Below are 8930 nucleotides of genomic sequence, written 5' to 3' on the forward strand. Positions count from 1 at the left end.
AGCATTCAAATATATGAGCCTGTAGGGGCCGTTCTTATTCAAGTCCCACAGAAGCTAATCAATTAAAGCAGGAGGGATGCACTGGCAGGCTGGGAAGGAGTGGATGCTACTATACAGCCTGAAGTCTGCCTGCTGCAGAATGGTCTCTTTCTTGAGGGAGGTCAGTCAAGTCTTTGTGAGCCTTCATCAGCTTCGGAGCCCACTTCTACTGCGGAGGTCTGAGATACACTGAGTTACATGTTAAGCTCACCTAAAACCTCAGGAACCTCCAATGTACTGCAACCCTCCTATGTATGGTCTACTTTCTGTGCCTCCAGTCATTTATTAACTGTAGTCTCAAAATAGTAAGTGGAAAGTTCTTGAAACAACCATAAGTTCTAAATTACTTGCTATTCCGAGATACATGTTGAAATCCTGCGTTTCTAGGCTCAGGAAGCAAAACCTCTCTGTGCAGAATATCCATTCTGTGTGGTAGGCCTGCTTGTAGCCACCCAGTAGCCCTCCAGGCAATCACAGAGACTGCAATGATGTCCCCATGCCTGTGTTCTAGAAAACTTTAGATGGTGGTCTATATGTCACATGCCAATGCCATGTATCTCACCACATAAACCAATGAGTTTATTGGGCTTACTGGACAAGGGTAAGGGGTTACTCACAGCAGTATGGATCCTCCCCCCCCCCACAGCTGCACTGGGAAGCCTACACCAAGCGTAGAGGGAGTCCCTTCCCCCTAATCTTTCTCAGTCCATATACTGTAGCCCTTCCCTGAGACTTCAAGGCTCTTGGCAATTTAGACAGAAGTGCACACAAAAGGCTGGCAAGAGTAGCTAGAGACTCTGCTGAGGGTTTAGCAGCCCTTCTCATGACCCTCTATTAGGAGGGACTGTCAACAGTCCACAGCCCAGTTGTGTTGAGTTCTTTCAAGTGGGGACAGCTGATCTCATAATGACGGAGACAGTGTCATTCAGCAGATAGTACCTGATATATTTCACTCAATATAGAAAACTAGCTTAAATAGAGCCATTTTAAAAAAGACCTCATCTCCTTATGCTCCCACAGTAGCTGGAAGAGTCTTTTTTCCCCCCAGCATATGGGATATGCTGTATGGGTACATTTATCTCTTCCATTAGGATGTGATTACCCCACAACCAGTGATGTTGTACGAGAAGACCTCGGTTTACAGTGACTGCCGGATGGGTGATTGCTTGCTGAATGAATTGTGGATCCGAAGGTTGTCCATTCTCATTCTGGCTTGTGTGATTGGGGATAAAGAGTTTTACAAAGATCATGAATTTCGCTTCCACATTCCCATGACAGAACCTTTCTATACAGAACACTCTAGAAAGCAGGGGAATCTTTAGTAAAAAGAGATCTGAGAGTGTTAGTAGGGCGTGTCCTGACAAATGCTCCTTGACTTGACTTTTTTGGACGGCGAGGGGTCTGATCTGACCATGACCCTTTTCTTCTCTTATGCACTCATTGATTAATAACAAATTAATATGAAACAGAGTCGTTTCTTGTCATCATCACACTTCATGTTTGCTTAGTGTCATTTCACATCGAATGATTAAATTGCCGGAATTTAATTTAAGAAGCTCAGTGTTTTCCTGACCCCTTTCCATCTGTACATATACACCACGCTGTGAACAGCCTAGATAAACAAAGGATGCCCACCCCCTTGCTGGCCTCCCTTGACCTGTAGGCAATGGGCTCCATGGTAAGAAAAGGAATTTGGAGGTTTTTGGGTTAGAGCCATAGGTCGTTTGTTAAATGAGACAAAACAACACAGAAATCAGGGAAATAATTCACGCTGTATGAGGACAGCAGGAAGTGTGTGCAGATGAGGCGGGTGATCACAGGCGTTCTCACTGCACTTCACATATTTTAAACTTTCCAAAGATCTGACTCACCACGCCGAGTTTCCTTAAACTTTTTTCTTTGCATAATTGAGTGCTCAGCTGGATGCTGTACTCTACCATCCCGATTTCCTTCCTAATTGCACAAGTGGCTGAGCTCTTACAATGCCATATTTCTGTTCATTTGCATTTATACAATACTCTTCACCATGTGACCCAAATGCACCGTTTGAATGTGGAGTTCTGTGTCTGTCTTTAGGAATCTTATAATGGCCGGGTCCACGAATAGAGCGGGTGTGGGGAGGGCTACCATGATCTCAATATGAGGCTGTCTTCACAATCGGCCAATATTCAGCTGGCTTCTGAGGTTATACTGAGCAGTCATTCAAATGGAAGAACATAGCAATAAGTAGAGAGAAAGAACACCCAAGGTGGTCATTTAGAAGCTGTTTTCAGGTCAGAATAAAAGAACATGGGATTTGTTTTATTTCATTCTAAACACCATATAATCAAAAGGGTCTCAGTCTCCCTAGGAGTTCCCTGTATGGGGTTGCTTTATACATTATTGAAGAAAGCTGGAAAGAATTCTAGCCTTGGATTTCCTTCCGAACCCACATACCTGTTTTCAATTCAAATGAAGGGGTCTCCAGTCAAATAATGTAATTTCAGAAAACTTCTACAGAAGCCCTGTTGATCAACTATCATGTACACTTGAGGTAGCCAAGCCTATTCGCGATGTGGTACATTATGGATGTTGACCACATTCTCGTTATAAAGCAGTTAAATAAGCGTGAGCTGCTGATTTATCCTGCATGGCAGAATCACTGGGACCAGAGAGGGAGGGATCCTGGTGGGTTAATCTAGCTACATCTTCCTTTCTGGAGAGGCTGTTTGGTTACTACGTCACGGACACTTAGTTCTTTGTTGTGGGTGTGTGCAGGGCACTCAAGGCTGAAAACATCCCTGGCCTCTTCCCATTGGACGGCAGCTGTATTCCCAAATAGGACAATGAAAAATATCTCCAAAGCTCCTTGAGGTTTTGGCTGAGAAGCACTGCTCTAAGATAATAATTTTGTTTGCTGTGATCAACCTCCTCAAATCATGAAGTTTAAAGTCTAACAGACAAAGTCTCATGGTTCAGCTGTTCTGTGGAGATGGAGTAATCATGAAATACCTTGAGGTTTATAAACGAAGTGATCACATGCTTTAGAATCAATGCAATCATACTTCTGATGTGTTCATCATAGTTCTCTGGGGAAGCAGGAGCAAGGGGAGGGAAGATGGGCAGAGGGTGGCTAGAGAGTTGGGTAGCAGGGGAGAAGCCTTCAGAAATTCTCTCACGTGCTTCTGGGGCTTTCCGCGCTATGAGGTACAGACTGTGGACTGCATACATGGAAAAGCCTGAAGTCCTGAGAGCCAGTGATGGTGTAAGGTGGTGGTTGCAGTGTGGTGGTTTGAAAGAGAATAACCCCCAAAGGGAGTGGCACTATTAGGAGGTGTGGCCTTGCTGGAGGAAGTGTGTCACTTTGGGGGCGGGCTTTGAGGTCTCTTGCTCAAGTTTCCCTCAGTGTGATTGCCAGTTGACTTCCTGTTGCCTGCCTATGAAGATGTAAGGACTCTCAGCTCCAGCACCATGTCTGCCTGTACACTGCCATGTTACCCATAAATTTTCTCTTCATGCTGATAATAGGCTAAACTGCTGAAACTATAAGTAGGCCCCCTCAATTAAATGTTTTCCTTTTAAGAGTTTCCATGGTCATGGTGTTTTTTCACAGCAATAGAAAACTAACTAAGATGAGTGGACGTGGGGGGCCACTTGTTTAAGCCTCAGAATCTGAGGACACTATGTCCTGGCTAGTTTTATGTTAACTTCACACAAGTCTGAGTCATTTGAAAAGATAAAATATCAGTTGATAAGATGCCTCAGTAAGCTTCAGCTGTAAGGTATTTTCTGAATTAGCAATTGATGAGGGAGGGCCCAGCCATTGGTGGGTGGTGCTATCTCTGGACTGGGGTTTCTGGGTTCTATAAGAAAGCAGGCTGAGCAAAGCCATGGGAGTAAGCCCATAAGTACCACCCTTCCATGGCCTCTGCATCAGTTCCTGCCTCCAGGTTCCTGCCCTGTTTGAGTTCCTGTCCTGAGTTCCTTTGATGGTGAACAGTGATGATATGGAAGTGTAGGTCAAATACACTTTTTCTTCCTCCACTTGCATTTTGGTCATGGTGTTTCATTGCAGCAACGGAAACCTCAACCAGAGTATGTTGGTATCAGGAGTATGGTATCGCTGTGACAGAGCTGACTGTCTTTTGCAGGAATTGTGGAAGGACCTTGGAACTTCGGGACAGAAGAAACAGTGAGTGTGGAGAGCACACAGCGGGATGTTTTTTAGGAGCTTGGAAGGTCAGGGTGTTGAAGGCAGCACAGATAATGGAGGCCTGGCTTTTCAAGTTTCAGAGGAAAAATTAAAGACTATCAGAACCATTCGCTATTTTGAATCAAGGTTCTGTTGTTCTGGTTAGCTGAGCCTGAACAAGGAGCCATGATTAACAAGAAACCAGAACAACTGAAGTAAAACCTTGCTTTGCTGAGACAATTTGATGCTGGCTAGCTGGAGCTAAGATTGTAGCAGTGATTAAGAAGAGACCAGCATCACTGGGGTAAAATCTGGGAAGTGTTTCCTTAGGGTCAGTACACAAACTGTGTTCTAGAGGCAGCTGAGGTTGTACCTCACGCTCACAGCTGAGCTTGGTACTGTAAGAGTCACCCAGCTGGTATAGTTTTTGAAGGCATGAAGGGGTCATGGAGAAGAACTGAGGCTTGAAACTATGGATAGGCCAGCAAAGGACACTGGTATGGTGAAGGTGCAACCTTAGTGGCACTTGAAGACCCAGGGTGGGAAGGCGTCATGCAGAGAGGTTGAAGTTTTGCCCCATGAAGAGAGCCCAGGAGGCTAATAGTGAAAGTGCAGCCCAGCAGCAGAAGACCCCAGCATTTTGGAGATGCCAGTATCATGGAATGACCACGAAGAACAGCCGCAGTGGTGGAGTGGAGCCTTCCTGACCCTTGAAGACAAGCAGTGTGTGCTACAGAGGGTGGAGCGGTAAGAAATGACCCAAGCCCTTTGGAGGAGCCCAGAAGATCATGAGTGAGTCCCAGACATTGGACACTGAGTCAGTTACACTATTGAAATTTGGTTTTGTTTTGTTCATATTGTGACTACGCCCTAATTTTTCCTTCTTGAAGTAAAATAGTACTTAATTTATTTTTGATCTTACAGGAGCCCATAGACCTTTAATTTTAAAAGACTTTGGATTTTAAAAGAGATTGGCTATTTTAGGGGGACTGAAATTTTAATGCGTTTGAATTAGTAAAGACAGGTACTTTGGGAGCTATTTATGATTTTGATGTGAGATCTGGGGGATGAATGGAAAAGAAAGGGTGGTGGCTTAATAGTTATATGTTTGTTTATCAAGTTGACACGGGATCAATTGTCCTTGCTAGTTTTATTCCAAATTAGCACAAGCTAGTGTCATCTGAAAGAGGGGGTGACTTCAATTGAGAAAATGCCTCCATAAGATCCATCAGTAAATACTTGCCTGGTAGGGGAGACGCCATGATCATGTAGGTGGTTTTCCCAGGGCAAGGCTCACCCATTGTGCTAAGGTGTGTTGACTCCTGTGATTTCCCCGAATGCGGGAAACTTGACTGTATAATTGTAGTAGGGGGGAGACTGTGTTCACGCTCTCCCTGTTTATTGTTTGTTAAAAAAGATTTGTCAGTAAGGTGTTTGCTTAATTAGTGATTGATAGTGCCCAGTCCATTGTGGGTGGTGCCATCTCTGGGCTGGCATTCCTGGGTTCTAAAAGAAAGTAGGCTGAGCAAAGTTATGGGAGCAAGCCAGGATGCCACACCCATCCATGGCCTCTGCATCAGATTCTGCTTCCAGGTTTCTGCCCTGTTTGAGTTCCTGTCCTGACTTCCTTCAGTGATGAACAGCGATGTGGAAATGTAAGCCAAATAAACCCGTTCTTCTCCAATTTACTTTTTGGTCACGGCATTTCACTGTAGCAGTAGAAAACCTAACTAAGACACACGGGAACATGAGGCTATCATGTCCAAAGCCATGTTGCCTCTGGATGCCCAACTGGAGCAGAAAGACAACTCACCATGTCCTAATGTAGGTTTTGTGAGGACCCTGATGGCTGGGGTGCTGTCTGTTCACATGGATGAGGGGATACCCCTTCCTCAGGCTGTGGCTTTACATACTAATCTCTTCTAGAAATGCTCTCATAGCCTGACCCCAGATAATGTTTTCTCATCTATTAGAGAACCCTCTGGGCTACAATTAACAGTCACACCTGGTTTATGCTACTCTCCCAGTGCAGGCCAAATGCAAACACGTGCCATCTCATAGATTTTCTAGCAAAATTTTGCTTGACTCCATAAATCAAATCCTTTAAATCCAAGTAGATTATTATTATTGCTTTGAAAAATTTAGTTTATAAATAGGGTATCACTGCTGATGCGGCTCTGTAATATTTCAAACCAGAATAAAAATCTTATATTTTCTGATGGCTCACAAATTAGCTTTATAAATCTGTACCCACCTGAAGTTATAACTCCGGAATTTCATTTGTGGGCCTGCCGGCCAAATCTTACTGCATGCTTTGATTTACTAGTCTCTCTTTTATTAATAGTAGTTGTAGCCAAACTGTTTTTTTTTTTAGTATTTTAGAAGTTCAAAAATTAATTTCCATTTGTAAACGGGTTTACAAATCCTAATATAGATTTACAAGTCCTGAAACAGATTTGAAAATCAAGCTGGTAAATCCTGCATAGAATAACTTGATTTGCAAACCTGGATTCTGCACCTGACTTTCTAGGAAGGGATTTATAAATCAGGAGCTGAGTGCACCCTGGCACGGCAGACTGCTCTCTCTCTCTCTTTGAGAAGTCCCTCCGTCCACATACCATTGCGCAGGACTGATTTACAGGGCTGCAGCCCCAGGCTGGCAAAGGCTCCTCAGGCTCTGACACAATGGGGCTGCTGAGGGAAAGGGGCCACATCCCTCAGGCTGGCTAAAGCAGCTAAATCAGGAGGAAGACAGCAAGTCATTCATCTTCTTAGTCAGAAGTGGAAAGTGCAGGCTCCAGGTCCTCCCCCAGTGAAGCAGAGAGACAGGAGCAAGGCACAGGGGAGCTGCTAGCGGATGCGAAGGCAGCACTCAGGCCGTGCCAAAGCCCAGGTCAAGGGAAGAGAGTACATCATTCTTTAGGTAACACGGAGGAGGGACACCCATCCCCTTGTTCCATGATACTGCCTCTGAGAGACGTCCTAAGGAAGAAGCACAGCTAGCTGGTGGGGTGGTTATTCCAGGTCAGGTGATTGGAGAGCCAAGGAAAAGAACGCTTGTGTCTCCTTCGTTCGCATTTATAATATTTGCATGACGTTGTCATTGATCATAGCCTAATCGCACAATTGAGGAAGCATCAGAAAGGTATTATAGGACTGTATGGGGACAGGAGTTTGGGTTGTCCTCCCTCTTTTGTGACATACCCACAGGAGTCTACCACCACAGTTCCCCGTGACCAGAGCTTTGCAGTACTCCTCAGCTCTGTCTGTGAAGCTCCAGAACCTCCCGCACATGCTTTCTTGCTTGATCCCCCAGTTTCCTTGAAACAGGCAGGGCTGCTACCCTGATCTAGATGTGCACGCCGGAGCTTAAAGGGTAAGCAGCTTGCTCCCTCCTTAAGTGACACAGACAGTGTTTGGAGGATGTCTGGCTTTTCTGTGACAGTACCCCCATCCCACCACCCAACTGACCACCTTGCTGTGGAGATGCAGCCTCCATCCCAGTTCGTCCTGACTGGCAGCTCCGCTTCACTACTGTGTTACAGCCTCATCTGCGCTGCCACTGAAGCCTGGCAATAGCCGGCTCCCTTGAAGGACTCAGTTATTCACCACTCGTTCCTTTTCTCAGCATGTTGTTCTTGCTCGGGTGTATATAATGCCCCTGAGTCATTTTGCGCCCCTCAGTACTTCTACCCGGTCCCCTAAAAGACACGAATTGTCTCAGATGCTCTCAGTTCCGTTGCTTTGAAAGATGTTCCTGATGGCTACACACGACAGTGCTTTCTCCATCTCTGTAACCACGGTAGCTGGTTTACATCCACCAGTTAGTTCTATGTCTCCTAGCCCGATACCTTTCACGGCTGATTGGCAAAGTGCTCCAGATTTAAATTCAGACTCGGAGTTTTTGCCCTGGCTCCATCCGAACAAAATCTGGTAAGCTTCAACTTATTCAAATGAGGAAATATTTTAGCCTCACTACCTTCTGAACATAGTGAGTATAATCCTCAAATGAGATAAAGTGGGCCAAAATGCCTCACAAGCTCGCAGTGCCCTCTCCCCATAAGCTCCTCATATCTCCCCACAGTTAGCGTCTAAAACTTAGTGACTAGGGTGCCTTGCTTCAGAAGACTGTGCTGTTGGTTTAGATAGTAATTATAATTCAGTTATGTGATCTAATAATGTGAATTATGTAAATTTGAAGCAGAATAATATGAAATATTAATAATATCTTATTTTATATGTAAATGTTGGGATAAAAGCAGCCCTCCAAAGTAAAAAAGAAGTAGCGGCCGAAAATGTCCCATTTGAAAGCCGCTGGGCTGAGTAAATGGTAAACTGTGTATGTGATATTGTTACTGGCAGTGTTTCTTCAGCTGGTAAGAGAAAGACACTCACTCTTTGTTAGAAACTGCGAACCGCGCCTTTGCTCTGCGTGCTGAAATGTGCTATTTTAAATTCACTTTATCATCATGAAACAATGTAAAGAGGCAATAGAAATGTCATTCAAACTTTCATCAAGCCATGGTGTGAGCAGGAAGGCTGTGGGACCCCTCCCTTTCTGCCTTCCGAAGCAGTACCTTGCATGTGCTAACTTAGGTGCTAACTTAGGTGTGAGAAAATACCACTTTTACCAGGCAATTATTTGGCAGAAAGAACATGGGGAAATATTGGTAATAATTTGGAGCAAACAAAGATAGAACAGCAAATCAGGCTTCCTTTC

The 8930-nt window shown here is 44.7% G+C and overlaps 1 non-coding gene across 1 annotated transcript; it reads left to right on the forward strand.

The window, feature by feature from the left end:
* Nucleotides 1-5445: 5445 nt before the first annotated feature.
* On the forward strand, nucleotides 5446-5607 carry LOC121458594. The gene has a single exon (XR_005975870.1). It is a non-coding gene; the product is annotated as a U1 spliceosomal RNA (small nuclear RNA).
* The last annotated feature ends 3323 nt before the right edge of the window (nucleotides 5608-8930 follow it).

This window comes from Microtus oregoni, unplaced genomic scaffold, assembly GCF_018167655.1.
Source record: "Microtus oregoni isolate MIOR12 unplaced genomic scaffold, Mior012 000017F_ref0000208, whole genome shotgun sequence".
In the NCBI taxonomy this organism is placed as follows: Eukaryota; Metazoa; Chordata; class Mammalia; order Rodentia; family Cricetidae; genus Microtus; species Microtus oregoni.